This window comes from Pristis pectinata, chromosome 5 (assembly GCF_009764475.1).
Source record: "Pristis pectinata isolate sPriPec2 chromosome 5, sPriPec2.1.pri, whole genome shotgun sequence".
NCBI lineage: Eukaryota > Metazoa > Chordata > Chondrichthyes > Rhinopristiformes > Pristidae > Pristis > Pristis pectinata.
Window position 1 is genome coordinate 23,379,309 of NC_067409.1, and position 17,576 is coordinate 23,396,884.

Consider the following 17,576-nt stretch of genomic DNA (forward strand, 5'->3'; position numbering starts at 1 on the left):
ATGTGTGTTTGTATGATGAATGTGTGCACATGTGTATTTTTGTGTGCTTGCATGCGTGTGTCTATGTTTGTGTGTATACATATGCATGTGTGTCCCCACATGCACTTATTTGTGCAAGAGACTAGAGTGCAGCTCAACTTGGTGTTCCCTGCGAGGTAATAATTGTTGGGGGTCTTGCTCCAATGTCCAGATGTTCTTACTCTTTCAGGAGACAACAAGAGCCATCTCCAGCACAACTATCCTTTTGTTGGCCCTGGCATAACTTCTGTCCTACCCTCTCTGGCACATGGCAATTCCCTCCTGGCATATAGTTCAGTTATGGACATCCCTGTTGTATTAATCAGGGAACTCTCTGCTTCGCCCCTGTAGCCTCCATGGAATCTATAGAGGGCCAGAGTACTTTGAAGGCTGATGCCTGTCTCTGACTGCACTGTAGTGAAGTTTCAGCAGAACCTCTGTACTTAGTCAGGAACTGTGCATGCCACATTTCTGTTCCTCTTTCCCTGCTCCTCCCCTGCCCCCACCAAAGATGCATTCTTCCACACAGTGATCCATCTATCCAGCAGACAAAGTGCAAACAGGAAAAATTCCTACAGCTGAGGACAGATGATATTGAAAGCTTGTCGAGGCCACAATTTAAACACATCTGAGGGGGAATCTGAGTGCTGGATGCAAAGGTTACTGTTTAATAAAATTTGGCTTGGTCAGCCATTGGTCATTGTCACTTTTTCATTCTAATGAGTTACTAATTCAAAATTTGATTTCAATGTTAAATCATGTTAATTCAGATTTAAAACTTGTCCTTCTTGGTATATTCATTTGCAAACAGGATAATCTAATCAGAAAGAGATACTAGTAACATTTATCTGATTTCCCATGACAATGGTTGAATTACGTCTACAGCCTGAAGAATTCTTCACTTCATTATCACCCCTGTCGAGAGAGTCACACTGAGCAATTAGCTGAGAAAAAATTTAGATCCTGGCTATGACTAATCTAAATGTGTTCCATAGGCTATGATAACTAGTAGATTCATTTGGGTCAATTTTCATGTCTAGCCTGAATGGAGTTGATGAGTGAGGTGCCATCCTACCTGTCCAATGTAGTCAGCACTGAGCCAGTGAAATTTTTAGGACCAGGATAATTCCAAGCAAGCCGTTTATAGTGCCAATCACACCTCCTGAAAGCAGCTTGCCCATCCGGAAGGCAGGAACTCTGAGAGGGCTGCCAATACTTCAAGAAACCTTACTTAAAAAGGAGATGCGCTTCTGTGTTGTCAGAGTTAGCATTCTGATATGGCAACACAAAGATAAAACTGCTGACTGGCACATTCCAAGGTGCAGGCATATATGCTGAGGGATGCACTGAAGCTCAGTGTAGCCACCACAAAGATTTTGTGAGGAAGGACTACAGTCTGGGGTTTTGCCATCACAAGATACTAAGGGGCTGGGCCCTGTGCAACAGCCTCCAAAATGCTTCCTGTGGGTGTTGTCTAAGGAAAAAGAAGGAGTGGCATTGATACATTGCAAGAAAATGTATTTCTTTGATGGTACAATGACTGCAGAGAAAGAAGTGTACCGATTACATTTATTGTGTGTCATTATGAATAAAGTATATTTTTTATTATAAGAAACAGACAAAACTTCCTAGTATTTCACCTCAGAGCAGCTGAGGATTACTTCAAGTATCCACATTTGATGGCAGACCCCAACTTTAACAGTTTATTAGTGGGATAAGGTGCTATCAATAGTGATACAGGAGAGACGGTGTCAAATCACCTTGACTTATGTATATTTGGCCTGAATTTATCTAAGCTTGTTAGGCACCTGGACTGCTTCAAGTGGCAACTCTGTTCCTTTAAATTCAGCTCTACCCAAGTTTGCATTAAGTGGGTAACAAACAGTAAACTGGAAGTTCTGTAATTTTCAGAATGCCACCACCACACTCTTAAACAAAACTCACCATATAAAGAAATCTCTCAAAATACTTCATCAGATTTCAGGATAGAAAAATGCATTGCATCCTAACTGATGAGGTGATCCTGCCCCATCACTCTAATCTCGTCTTCTACAAACCTTTAAACATTGATCATAAACTGAAAAGTGAAAATAACTGCTTTGCAAAAGTTTATACTGGAACAGATACGGTGAATGCTCCAATGAAAAGTAACCCTGTAATCAACACAAGAAGGGTTGGAATGAATGGAAATCTTTTGCCCATCAAGTGCATTCCTGTGTACAATCTACACCTTCATAGATTAAGCACATTCTGTCTGAGAAAAGGTTTTGCCTAAGTGCTCCTTAGATCCTCAAAGATGATCAAGTGGAGCTTCCAGATATTCATCTATCACAATGAAAAAAATTCATGAAGTTTTTTTTTCTACTCACTTTTATGGTATTATGGAGGCGTGGGTTTGAATCCCACCACTGCCATTGGGTGCATACCGATTGCACCCAATATTACCTGTGGGCAGGCACGGTAGTGTAGCGGTTAGCGTAATGCTATTGCAGCACCAGAGACCCAGGTTCAAATCCCACCACTGAGTGTAAGGAGTTTGTATGTTCTCCGTGTCTGCGTGGGTTTCCTCTGGGTGCTCCGGTTTCCTCCCACATTCCAAAGACGTACGAGTTAGGAAGTTGTGGGTATGCTATGTTGGCACCAGAAGTATGGTGACACTTGCGGGCTGCCCCCAGAACACTCTGCGCAAAAGATGCATTTCACTGTGTTTCGATGTACATGTGACTAACAAAGATATCCTCTCTCTCATCTCTTAAGATCATTTATTATCCATCCTTGAAAAGGTGTTTGTTAGCCAGAAGTACTGTAGTCCTTCTTGTGAAAGTATTCTCAGCTTGAAGTATTGTAGGGAATTCTAGGATTTGGATCCAGTGAAGATGATGGAATAGCAATGGATTTCAGGTCAGGATGATGTGTAACTTGGAGGGGAACCTGCAGGTGGAGGCATTCCATGCACTGCCACCCTAGTCTATTTTTGATGTTAAAGTTCATGGGTTTGGGAGATGCTCTCAGATTAACTAGGCAAGTAACTGCAGTGCATTTTGTAGACAGCACACATTGCAGCCACAGTGTGCCAGTGGTGCAGTGATTGAATGGGTAAAGTGTCAGATGCAGTTCAAATCAAAGGGGTTGCTCTATCGGAGATGATGTAAAACTTCTTGAATGCTGGTGGTCCTGGGCTCCATCACATCTTTGACTTCTGCCTTGGAGATGATGAAAAGGCTCTGAAATATCAGGTGGTGAGTCACTCGTCACTAGATGCCTAGCCTCTGACCTACTCTTGTTGCTAAAGTATTTATATATTTGATTCAGTTGAGTTTCTGGTCAATGGTGATGCCCAGAATGTCGAAAATGGTGGACTCATTAATGGTACTAACACTGAATGTTAAAGTTATTAGACTCTCCGTTATTTGAAATAGTCCTTGCCTGCCACTGTTGGCACTGACAACTTGAACATTGCCTCGCTTTTGCTGTGTGCAGACATGGACTGCTTCATTTGCTGAGGAGTTGTGGGTAGAATTGAACATTATACAATCATCAGTGGACATCAAAACATTTGACCTTGTGACCCAGGTTCAATTCCCGCTGCTGTCTGTAAGGAGTTTGTACGTTCTCCCTGTCTGCGTGGGTTTCCTCCCACATTCTAAAGACTTACAGGTTAGGAAGTTGTGGGCATGCTATGTTGGTGCCAGAAGCATGGCAACACTTGCGGGCTGCCCCCAGAACACTATGCAAAAAGATGTATTTCACTGTGTTTCGATATACATGTGACTAATAAAAGATATCTTAAAGGTCATTGATGAAGCAGCTGAAGATGAATAAGCCTGGGACACTGTCCGAAGGAACTCCTGCAGTGATGGCCTGGGGCTGGAATGATTGACGCCTGACAACGACAACCATCTTTCTTTGTGTAAGGCATGACTTCAACCACTGGAGTGTTTTTCTTTTGTTACTTGTTGACTTCCCTTTTACCCAAGTGCATTGATGCCACAGCCCGCCCAAGTTCTGCCTCGATGTCAAGTGCAGTCACTCTCAGCTCACATCTGGGATTCGGTATTTTAGTCCATGTTAAGACCAAGGTTGTGATGTGGTGTGCAGCCAGATGATCCTGGTGAGACAAAGTAAGCATTGGTGAGTAAATGCTGCTTGATAGCTGTCAACAATACCTTTCTTCATTTTGATTTGCTTTACTTTTCCTCAATGTGTGGTTCAGTGTTAGTTACCTTGCCTTCCCTGTTGGTATTGATATATTATTGGCACTTGTACCAAGGTACAGGGAAAAATTTGTCTTGCATACCGATAGTCCAGGTCAATTCATTACACAGTGCAGTTACATTGGGTTAGTACAGAGTGCATTGATGTAGTACAAGTAAAAACAATAACAGTAGAGTAAAGTGTCACAGCTACAGAGAGAGTGTAGTGCAATAAGGTGCAAGGTCATGGTAGATCGTGAGGTCATAGTCCATCTCATTGTATAAGGGAACCATTCAATAGTCTTACCAGCAATGCTCTGTAAACAGGGTTAATTGAATTATTCAAGCCATGTAATGGGAGAATGGTACGAGTCCCACAACACCAGTCCACATAGTACAGGTTGGAATAACACTTTCAGTGTTGTCTGCTGGCAAGCTAAAGATACATTCCTGCTAGAACTTTTGGAGAGGTTTGGAAGATGAGTATTGCAGTGATCAACATTACCTGGGACTTGCACACACATAGACCACACTGGAAGTTAATCTGTAACGTTAATGTGCAGTATGTTCTGGTTGAAACTACCTTTACAAATTGAGGAAGGACCTACTTATATCACATCCCTTTGCAAAATCAGTTTGCAACTGACTGCATTGTTTGGCATGCATGCTGTGCTCGGTATTCTCTGATGGGGACCAAACTTCAAAGAGCTTGATGGAGGAAGCCACCTAAAATAAATGACTTTGTTATGTTGGTAAACATAGAACAGAGCAGTACAGCACAGGATGTACCCACCATGATGCCAATCCAAACTCATCCCATCCAACTGCAACAGGTAAAGGGCACAACTTCAAAAGATGCAAATGAAAGAACTGGCTGATGAACACGATGGGCACAGATTCATAGAATTGTTAGCACACAGATGGGGCCATTTGGTCCATCAAGTCTGTGCCAACTCTTGAGAAATCTTGTAATTTTATTTCCATACTTTTGTCATATTATTTACTTATAACATTGAAAATGGCCATTCAGCCCATCAAGTTTACGTCAGCTCTCAGAGCAATCCCATTCTCCCATTTATTTCCCTGTAACATTCTCTCACATCTGCCCATTAATACACCCCCAGTAATTTACAGCTACTGTAATGAACTTACCAACTAGTACATCACTGGAAAGTGAGAGAAATTCAGAGCACACCAAGGGAATCCCATGCAGTCCAAGAGAGAACATGCAAACTCCATACAAATAGCACTGGAGGTCAGAATTGAATCCAGGTGCCTGTAGTTGTGAGATAGATACAATACCCACAGTACCACTCAGCTGCCCTTTCAGTTCCATCCCCCTGCTCTTTTCCAATAAGCCTGAACATTACTTTCCCTCAGGTATCAATCCAATTCCCTTTTGAAAGTCATGATTAATTCTGTGCATAGGCAGTGAGGTCTGCAGCATCACCATACTCTGCACAAAATTCTCAGTTCCCCACTGTAGGTTTTGCTCATCATTTTAAGTGTGAACCAGACACAAATAAGAACAATTACTCTCTACTTAGCCAGCATAGAACCATCATGCCACATGGAGACATAAGAGACTGCAGACTCTGGAAGGCAACATCTGTGGAGGAAATGGACAGTAGATGTTTCCGGTTGAGACCCTTCATCTGGATGGAATGAAGATAATGAAGGGTCTTGACCTGAAGCGTCAACTGTCCATTTCCCTCCACAGATGCTGCCTGACCTGCTGAGTTCCTCCAGCTTCTTGTTTGTTGCTCTATTGTGACACATACCAGGTTCTCTCAAAATTCTTTCCTCCAAAGAGAACAACCCCAATTCTCCAGAACAACTTTCCAGACAACATGGAGATGCCACTTTCATGAGCATACACATGACAAACGAAATTCCAAGTAGGAAAGAACAAAAGTGATACCATTTGATAAGACTGAGAGACAATGCATAGGAAATAGTGCAATTGTAAAATGGGTGCCAGAAGTTTGAGACATGAAAGACATGGTGGGGGAAAGTGAGGTGTGCTTGAACATAAATCTTTATATGTGATAGAAGAGATTAATAAAGCAGTTAAAGTTTCATCTGGGATCCTGAACTTTATAAATGAAGATTATAAGGAACAAAAAAGCAAAGCTATGATAAAGCAAAAAAAAAATTAGAACAGGTAAATAAGAGGAAGCTCATTATTATCAATAAATAATTGATAGATTTTCACATTGGGAACAGTCTTTTTGAATCCAAAGTGGGTTTTCCTGATTTTTAATTTAGTGAGATATTCGCAGTCTGATTTTTGCCTATTTTGGATCTATTGTGATTCTTCAATTAGAACTAAGCAATGAAGGAAATAAACAGCAAATTGTAAATGAAGGCATGTGAGTTAATGGTGGCAACATTTGTTTCATTTTATGTAATTTCTACTCATTTCCACTGCATTCTGTACCTGACCATGTAAACCGGCATAAAGTTCAGGGACGAGATGTGAAGATGTGAAGCCCCTCAGCCCAGACCATTTGTGTTTTGTGCTTGGACAAGAGTGGAGCAGGAGGTGTGATGTGCTGGGATCTGATCTCCAGCTCATCTGTGATCTCCATGTTTCCATATGCAGGTATGGAAGTCAGGGACAAGCTGACCCACAAGCAGAACACCGCCGACAACTCTGCAGAATTGCCAGCCAGACTGAAGTATAGACTTTGTTAACCATGTATTTTGATTTAAGAATGCAACTCCCAAAATGCAGGTATTGTGCATAGACTGCTGACCAATCACATTTATTTGTGAACATTTAATGCAATATATACTTAGTGTTATAACCAGGGTAACTTGAATAAAACCTGTAATAGTTAAAATGTGAGCAATAAATGTGCAGATATTATTGTCATGAACAATTTAGTTGAATGGCTTCTTTGCTCCTTCTAAGTATTTTTTCCTCTGGACAAATGTAAAAGCATATTGGAAAATCTGCAACTGGTCAGATTCATAATGAAAAGCTGTTCTATTACAAGTCCCCTGATGTTAGTTGTTAGTTCAAATACTTGGGCATGTTTCCATTTTGTCACTATTGGTATTGTCTCTCTGAACATCACATCCTGTGGTAAGCAGAAAACGAAGCCTGGCTTTATTCATTGAAGCAACACAGCAACTTCAGTGTTGGAGGCTTGTTAATTCACTCAATATGCAGTTGGAGTGGCGCTCCAAAACAGGGTCATCAAGGGAAAAAAAAAGCACCCCACACAAGTCACTTTGTGAGAGTAACACATGAAATAATTATAGGCATCTCATGTGTTCCCTAGGGAAAAGGAAAGAATCTTCCTCATTAATCATGTTGATCAGCACATGTTGAGAGTTCTAATGTTATCAATTTACTGCTGTCTGCATTTGTGTTTCACACCAGATTACACTCTAGAAAGATCCTCACATTCATATGGAATTACAGCAACATTTTATTTGCCAAAATAAATCTATTTTGTAAGAGTAAGTGAACACTTGGGAAAGATCCTCTAACACTTAATCAGCACATTGACCGGCCAAATGTGTGACACTGGTATAAAATGCTTAAGAATGATTGCACTGCATCCATCTAAGTGGAATTTGTGTTGTAACCTTATTTCCTTCCAAATAGCACATTACTTTTCTTAAATGTGCCCTCAGGGAAAACTGTAGCAAATTATTTTTTTTTAAGTTAAAAAATCCAGGAAAAAGAAATTATGAATTGAGTGAAATATTGCATGAAAAAATTTTATAACCACAGACATTAAGCTTTACTGATGTACAGATCCTCATAGGTCATAAGCAATTGCAGAACTATGACCTACCAGCATCTTCCAATGCACATCTTCCTAGGAAATGCATTACTAATATAATTTGGGGTTAAAATCATTCAATCCTTCATGTGCCACAAACTTAAGAAATATTAATTTAGCTGGTCGCATAAGGATGGATATTCTTAATGAGTCAGTATTATTTCTTTCTGGTCATTTTTGTGACTATGGTTGCTGAGAAACCTTGTCTTCTGGACTCACACATCATGGCGTCCTTTGTGAAAGTCATTATCACTTCATCCTTCTGGCATGAAAGTGTTCAGAATAGAGAAAATGGAATGGTTGAAATCCTCCACTTGGTTTCCCAAGAAAACCTCGTTATATGTTAGGTTTCCAAGAGGCAGCCATTACAACCACATTCCACACCCCAAAGAGGAGATTCTCAGTTATTCTAAGAATGGAAATCCAGCAATACGGGATCCTGCTCCATTTCCTGACGACTTCTCCATTCATCCACCAGTCACAAAAAATATGTGAAGATGCAGGAAAAATGAGCGGGGCAGGAAGGAAGGGGAAGGATTGGGTGGTGAACTGGCTCAAGAAAGATCCAACCCACGCAGGATTTTCTCTCTTAAAAAAATCAATTTAAGTCAAATGTGCAGTTTAAATTTGTATCATGGTCAGTTCAGACATTGTGGCCTGGTCCTGTTCTCTGTTATATACTGTATTCATACAGCTTACTTCATCTTCATAATTCAACAATCATCCAGGAACTCAAGGGAGTTCCTAAAGATAACAGGACCCAAGTGCGGACTGGCTTATTTTCTCCATATTTGTTTCTATTAAGTCCTCAGGCTTTGTCTGTTTACTTTGAAGGTACAGGGCTGTTTTCACAACGTTACTCAAAAATCAATACACAGTTGTGGCTGGTCATCTGTGAACAAAGCTTTCCTCCTTCTTGTTCCACCTCATCTGAATTTATTTTCTCCTGTAACAAGTTCCATTCTCATCTTCCAATCCTTCCAACTGCATGAGTTCCCTTTTCTTAGGCCCAAAGTGTGGAAAACACAAATGATCCTGATACATTACTTAAGCTTTACAGCTATTTCAACACCCTAACATACATTCTATGGCAAGTCCAAATCAGAGGGAATAGATTTCCAAAAAGATCCATGCAAGCCTGGTATGAAGGGCTACATTGACTCTTTCCTCAGGGATCTCACTGTACTTCAGTTCTATTTTGGCTGATGAGAACTATTGTAGAAGTTCAACTGCAAATCTTAGATTAGCATACTGTTCTCTCTTCTCTATGACATTGGCATTCCTTTTGGGAATATGTCTTTATTGCATTGGTTGTCATTTCAGATACAGTAAGAATCTGATGACTTATTATTTCAATTTATATTGTGTGCATTAGAGTAAACTCATGGTCCTATGCTCTTGGAAGAAATTTCATTAAACTAGCATGGGCTTGCTCTCTTGTCGGCCTTTGAGTGCAGTAAACCCTGGTTTAGGATGTAACTCTATGTAGAGCACATAATTGGTTCCAGATCAGCAATTATTGAGGTGGTCACAGATCAGGAATGCCTTTTGCATTTTATTTAAGCACATACATAGTCCTCCCCATCCAGCCATTTCTTAAATGGTCTCAAGGCTTTTTTACTACCTCACCTGCCTAGAAATAAATGATTTGCATTACAATGTTTTTGCTGACCTGAATCATAATTATGTCTGTTGCAAGTTAGAACCTGTATCCCATTTACTTATGTAGAAATGAATAAAAATCACTAATGTTACATTCTAAATGGAACTTTGTTTTAAATTGGATTGTAACATTTTGCAGTAAATGTGTCCCATGTGTCTTCTTTTGTTTTGACTCAAACCCAATTGCAATCTCTTCCACTAATGAGAGGAAGAAGCTCACTATGAGGGACAATAATGTCATGTGTTTGATGGGTGGATGGAGACCATTTGATGAGGGGAACAATGAGGGAGAGGCACAACATTGCATGAAGTGAATGGGTGGTGTAGAGTTCTCCTTGTGTATGAAATTAAGAGCCAAATGCAACCTAACCAGTTTAAATGAAACAATCATGAAAGTACTTCTATGGTCATAGAATTATATAGTACAGAAACAGGCCCTTCAACCCAACCTGTCCATTAAGTACCCATCCATGCCCATCCCATTTACCAGCATTTGGTCTGTAGCCTTCTATGCCTTGGCAATTCAAATGCTCACCTACAGACTTCTTGAGAGAGTGCCTGCCTGCCTCTGCCACCCTCTGTTTGAGGACAAACCACCAAATATTGATCAAAAATCAAAGGACAGTTGTGCTAAAACTAAGCAAATCATCCAGCACCTGGAGAAAATTTAAAAATAAAAAAAAATTCACAGGAAGCACTCAGGTCAGGCAGCATCTGTGGAAAGAGTTAAGAGTTTAAATCAAAAACCTTTTCTCACAACTGGGAAAGAGAACAACTTGGTTTTAAGTTGCAAAGAAGGTGGAGGAAAGATGGATGGGACAGTTCCTTACAGGGAGAGGTCAGGATTACCATCAGGATAAGATGTTAATGAAGTAATCTGGGTTAAGGAGAGTAGGGAGAGAAATAGCAAAGAAACTTAAAAGCAGTGAGTTGGGGGGGGCAGTTAGAGAAAAGACAAAACAAAGGAATGTGGAAGCTGTGGAATCAGTGCGGTAGGAAATGCTAAGCTTGCCATGCAGCATACATGGAGGAAACAAAAACAAGTCAATATTACAGATGAATGATTTGAAGCAGAATTGGTCAATTCTAATACAGAGAGCGAGCTACCTGAAAGTGCTGAATTTAATTTTGAGTCTGGAAGGCTGCAATGTGCCCAGATGGAAGATGAGGTGTTGTTACTCAAGCTTACGTGTCAGAGGCCATAGGCCTATAGGCCAGTGTGATCATGGGATGCAGGCAACAGGAAGCTCAGGGTCACCTTTGCAAATCAAACAGGTGGTCTGCAAAACAGTCACCCAATGTGTTTGGTTTCTCTAGTGCAGAGGAAACCACATTGTGAACACTGAACATAGTACTCTAGATCATAAGAACTGCAAGTGAAACACTGCTTCAACCTGGAATGACTGTCACAGTCCCTTATGTTGGGAAGGAGAGATGTAAAACACGGGTGTTTCTCATTCACTAAGGGATGAAAGTGCAGTATGAAGTGGAATTATTGGTAGAGAGACCTGGATAAAGTACTGAGCCTGGCCCAAGCTGAACCTGACCAAAAAGGAGTGGATGTACCTACAAGCCATGCTTGGTAAAAGAGTACAGGTGACCCGTGTAATGGCCGTTCAGGTTACAGAAATCTGCTCTTACAGAATTTGCGACCCAAAAATTTGAGGTATGGAATAAAATCTGCTCTCATGAAAACAACAATAAATTGAAATATATTTTTCCATCTTGCCTTTCTTGACCCATGTGCAGATTAAGTTAAAGTTTCAAGCTTATCGTCATGGGGTGCCAATGCTATGAAAGTTAGCTTTTGCAGCAAACCTATTGTGCTAATAGGTTTACAAACATGACAAATACAAGTTAATATAAACAGATTAACAAATTATTTTGATGAGTAAATCATGTATAAATGAAGCAAGCAGAATGGTATCAGTGCAAGTTGAGAGAGAGAAAAGAAACACAGTCTGAGGTAATATTAGGGTTGTTCCGGTCAGTTCAAGAAGCTGATGGCAGTGGGGAGGAAACTGTTGTTGAACCTCGAGGTGAGGGTCTTCAGGCTTCTGTACCTCCTGCCTGATGGCAGCATCAAGAAGAGGGCATGACCCTGATTGTGGGGGTCCTCAATGACAGACGAAACCTCCTGAGACTTCACCTCTTGTAGATGTTCTCAATTACACAGCTTCACGTTACGGAAAATCAAGATGCAACCCATTTTTTAGGATGCACTCTCCCTGTAACAGGGTCACCTGTCTGTATTAGAGTAGGTTTGAGAAGACAGGTTGAGCAGTTTGGAGTGATATGCAATGCAGAATAATTATGCCTCAGTACTCACTTGTCCCATCCTGTTTAAGCCACTTTTGATATTGAGCCCATATGAGGCACCATGTACCTGCTGTTCACCTCATCAGCAACCTCCAGTCACTCCTGTTTCATTAGCAGTCCTCTTCCTCCAATCAGTGAGGATTATCTCCCTGCAGACTCCTGCATCCCCTGCAACCCAGCATCACATCCAGGGAGGTATCTCTAGAGCAAGGCACTACTTTTGAACATCTGGTATCCATTCTACCAATTTTTTTTTTGTGCTGCTCCCAACTCAAAATCCATCCAATTGCATATTTGGTATTTCATTTCAAACACTGAAGTTTAGGTTGGCTTAGCACTCATCCAATGGCTGGGTTAAAGGATCATTGGCAGGCACATTCCACCTACCTCCAAGTTTACCGGATGTTCCATATTCCCCCCTCTCCCCCACCCGCATCTCAATTCTGCAGAGAACAGACCATCTTAGACTATTCACCCTTGTATGGTCACTGATAAGGGATTAATACATGAATGAGCTGATCAACAGTACTGAAGAGGTCAACATACAGTAGTTATAATTTCACATTGTCTTTAATGGACATGAACAATTGGTTGCATGCAACCTTCAAGACTGAATGCAATAATTCAGTTATCCATTCTGTACTTCTGTTTAAAACCATTTTTAAGCTGCATCTGAATAAAACATTGACAAAGTAGGCTTGTTCTGAGGGCAAAAGAATTCAATGTGAATTATTGAACATATTAAAGCAGCAGAGGCAGCACTTTGAAATCAATGAATGGTGAAAACCTTTGGTATGCTCTAGCAACCTGTCTGACAATGGCATAAGACTCCTGCAGTGCCAACATGGAAATTGTCAGTAGAGGTTTGTCATAAAAACTGTCTGGTTCTTTCGTGTGTCTCATTCCCTCTACCACATGTTGCTTTGCAATATGATTTTTTTTAATGTTGACAGTGCTGGTGATTCTGAGCTGGTGACAAATGAGGGGAGTATGGATCTTTTGAGATGGATGCGTTTTTGGTTGTTCGAGTTACATTTGTCCTCATCTGCATTTATCCTGTGACCAAGATTTGCAGCTTTCATATTATGAAGAACTGTTGCAAGACCATGTTGCACAGGCAGTAACACAAGAGTAGTTAGTTGCACAGCTCTCACTTCAGATAGCTGTCTATACGTCTGTCTTGTCACCAGGGAGGGCAAATTATCCTTTATTTTTCCACTGTTTCTGCAGTTTGTAATATTTTCTCCTTTTTATACCTGCTCTAGTTCTCCAAACTGATTTGTGTCCTTACCATGCTATCAGATCTTGGAGTATGGTGTCACACCAAAGCTCAAATTCAGCGTGTTTTGGAGAATTCACAGGATTTACTTTGGGGTCATCCTTTGCTCTTTTCTCAAGAGAAGGTATCAATGGCACTGCACAAAAACAATATCCAAGCAGATTTTCTTCCTCTGATTATAAATAGTTCACTTCCTGGATCAATGTGTAGAGAGCCCAGGATAGAGTTTGTGAAGTTACACATTGTCAAAAAGCTAAGATTCTGCCTATCTTTCAGTTAGGGCTTGAAACTCATACCAGAAGAACCAATTTTCCCTCCCCAGTCCTTCCCCCTACCAGGATGAAGGGGTTTGAGGTGGGTGGTACCCAGACTTGCCCAGGAAATTCCTCCTATTATGTCCCAAGAAGTCTTCAACTGAATTCATCTAATGGATACCTGGCAAAATCCTTGTGATGCTTTCTAATGACCCTAACCTACAGCAAAAATCTCACTGCTGGAGGAACTTAGCAGGTCAGACAGCATCTGTGGAAGGAAATGGATAGTCGCTATTTCAGGTTGAGACCCTGATGTGGGTCCTAACCTACACTCTGACTCGTATCTCCCTCCCTTCTCACCTCTGCTGGCCAAGAGATAGTTCCCATCTCTCCTGGCTCAGGGGTAGGGTTTCGATACTACCTTCTCTGGTCCCATAATTTCTAAAGCTGTTTTTTTATATATCAGATGCTTAGCTGCAGGTTTTTTTAAACCAACTGGGAACTTCCAGCTGTGTGGAGGAACAATTGGTGAAAGTTGATAGTATACAATCAATGGAAATAACCAATTTAAACCCAGAGAAGAGCCTAATAGTATTTAGTGAAAAGTCTTACCAAGCAATAGCTTGACATTCAGTCATAGAGGTACAGCAATGGAAACAGGCCCTTTGGCCCAACAAGGTCCTACTGACTATCAACTACTTACTTTCAATAATCCTACTTTAATTCTATTTTTTATTCTCCCCACATTCTCTCCAACTCCCCCTCAGATTCAATCACTCACCTACACACTAGGGAGAATCTACAATGGCCAATTAACCTACCAACCCACATGTCTTTGAGATGTGGGAAGTAATTGAAGCACTCAGAGGAAACCCATGCAGACACAGGGAGAATGCGCAAGCTCCACATTGACAGCACCCAAGGTCAGGATTGAACCTGGATCTCTGGCACTGAGTCAACAGCTCTACCAGCTGTACCACTCCAAAAGGGCCAAGAAATTGGTCCATGATTTCTTATTGACTTTAAACAGTACAACAGGTCATTCTAATATGATTAATGAAAGTAGTATAGAGCAAGTTCAATTGCTTGATTCATAGAAGATCATTGTCAGGCTTCCCATCTTCTGCCACAGAAGATGTGGCCCTATTAACCTATTGAGAGTTCTGGCCATTGTCAACAGATAGTCCAGCAAGTGGATCTTTTAGACAGCTCTGAATGGGTCACATCACAACACAAGCAGCATCCCTTCACCTCCAAGGGAGTGGTTCTGCCAAGTGAGTGGATCCTGCAATGATTGGACAGGGTGAGAAAATGTCCCCAGGTAATCAGAGGGACCTGGACAGCCTTATGAATAGCAGTGCCCACAGGAGGCACAGTCAATGTACATAGGGGATATGGAGACTCACCAGGGCTATAGCAAGGTGTTCCTGGCAAAAGTTGCCAGACAAGACTCAATGAGGCCATGAACACAGTATATGAATGCCTGCTATTTGGAGAAGATTGCAATGTAGGTAAATATTCATGCCCATTCTGCCTGTTCAGGTGGACTGAAGGATAGTTAAATGAAGCCTTCAGCCCATCCAACCACTTTCCCCAGTGGATCATTCCCCAACAGTATCCAAAGCAGTATACTTGTTTTTTTGAGGGGAATAGCCACAGGGGTACTCTGCACTACTTGCCAATTCTCCCTCTTTCTCCTGACAGTCACCCAGCTGCCTCCCTCTTGCACCTTTGGAGTGACTGCCTCCCTGTAGCTCTTGTCTATGTACTCCTCATTATCCTATAGGAGCCAAAGGTCATCCAGCTACAGCTCCAGTTCCCTAACACAGACTGTAAAGAGCTGCAGCTGGATGCACCTCATGCAGATGTAGTTATCAGGGAAACTGGATGTCTCCCAGAACTCCCACATCTCACAAGCTGAACACACCACTGACCCTGGAGCCATTCTCACTACTCTGCACTAAAGGGAACACCAAATCAAAGCAAGAAACTTACCTTCACCTCTCTTGAACCAAAGCCTCAGCTCCCCACTCACACACTGGCTACTCCACTTACACTTGCCTTACCTTTATTTGCTGCTGTTAATAAGCCAATCAGCAGGTAACAGTTTGCAAATCTGCCTCATTTAGACTCTGCAGGGTGAAACTCACAAGCTCAGGCACAGAGACTTGTCTCTTTTCAAAGGTCCTGCTCCAAATTTCTGTCTGGTGGTGTGCCACAGGGGTCGGTGCTGGGAACTTTGTTGTTTGTAAATTATGTAAATGATTTGGATGTAAATGTACAAAGCATGATTGGTAAGTTTGTGGATGATACTAAAATAGCTGGTGTTGTACACAGTGTAGAAGGTTATGACAAATTGGGGGATCTTGATCAGCCAGGTATGTGGGCTGAGGATTGGCAAATGGCTTTCAATCCAGATAAACGTGAGGTATTGCATTTTGGGAGAACAGACCAGGGTAGGACTTGTGGAGTGTATGGTAGGGCCTTGGGGAGTGTTATGGAAAAGAAGGACCTAGGAGTGCAAGTGCATAGTTTGCTGAAAGCAGCAACTCAGGTAGATAGGGTGGTGAAGAAGGCATTTGGCACACTGGCCTTCATCACTCAGGGCACTGAGTACAGGAGTTGGGAAGTTATGTTACAGTTATATAAGATGTTGGTGAGACCTCACTTGGAATATTGATCACCCTGTTATTGGAAAGATGTCCTTAAATTAGAAAGGGCACAGAAAAGATTTACCAGGATGTTGCCCGGACTTGGGGGCCTGAGTTACAAGGAGAGGTTGCATAAACTAGGACTTTGTTCCCTGGAACATAAGAGATTGAGGAATGACCTGATAGAGGTATGTAAGATCATGAGGGGCATAGACAGAGTGAAAGCACGTAGTCTTTTCTCCCAGGGAGGGGGAGCTAAAATCATTACTGCATACGTTTACGATCAGAGGCAAGAGATTCAAAAGGGACATCAGGGGCAGCTTCTTCATGCAAAGGGTGGTGCATATTTGGAATGAGCTGCCAGAAATAATGGTTGAGGCATGTGCATTAGCAGTGTTTAAAAGCCATAGATAGATACATGGATAGGAGAGGTTTAGAGGGCTATGGCCAAATGCAGTCAGATGGGATTAACTCGCTGGGCAACACAGTCGGCATGGATGAGTTGGGCCAAAGGACCTGTTTCCATGCTGTAAGACCCTATGACTCTGTGACTCTATCTGCATCCCCAAAGACCTTCTACATACCTTCTACATACACTGCTACTTAGCCTTCTATCATTGGCAGACTTGGAAACATTAACCTTGATCCCCTTATGCAAATGACTGATATGAATACCTGTGGCCTCATTACCAATTCTTGCAGCAAACTCACCACCCCCCACGATCTGTTTATTCCTCCTCTCTATTTTCTGTTTAGCCAATCCTTACTCCAAGCCAGTATGTTAGCTCCAATACCACATGTTCTAATTTTGATTAATAATCTTATCAAAGGCCTTCTGAAAGTCCAAGTACAACACATCAACTGGTTTGACCTTGTCTATTCTCCTAGTTACAGCCCCAAAAATTTCCAACAGACTTCTCAAACATGATTTCCCTTCATAAATCCATGTAGACTCTGCCCAGTTCTATTATTTTCCCAGTGTCATGTCGTTACCTGATTAAAAATAAATTCCAACATTTCTCTACTACTGATGTGAGATGGATAGATAGAGAGACAGATAGATTTATTGATCTAGAGATTAATCTCCATTTGGTAATTCTAATCAAGCTAAATAGTCGAGGCTGTAGAACGTAAGTTGAATTAATTTCAACAAATTTCTAGCCAATAGGATTTACATTGAGTAACCAGCTGAAGTAATAAAAACAATACATTTTCATAAGGTAATTCCTGAAGATAAGCAGAAATAACCTGAACAAAAACAGAGTAAAAAGTCATAGAAAGCTAATCTTAATTCATGGTTTCCATTTTCGGCCTAGTTATTTTAAGCTTCAAAATGTTCTCAAAGCATCAGCAACCATTCACAGAATCTGATACATTTGAAAAGCAAACATTATTTTCCC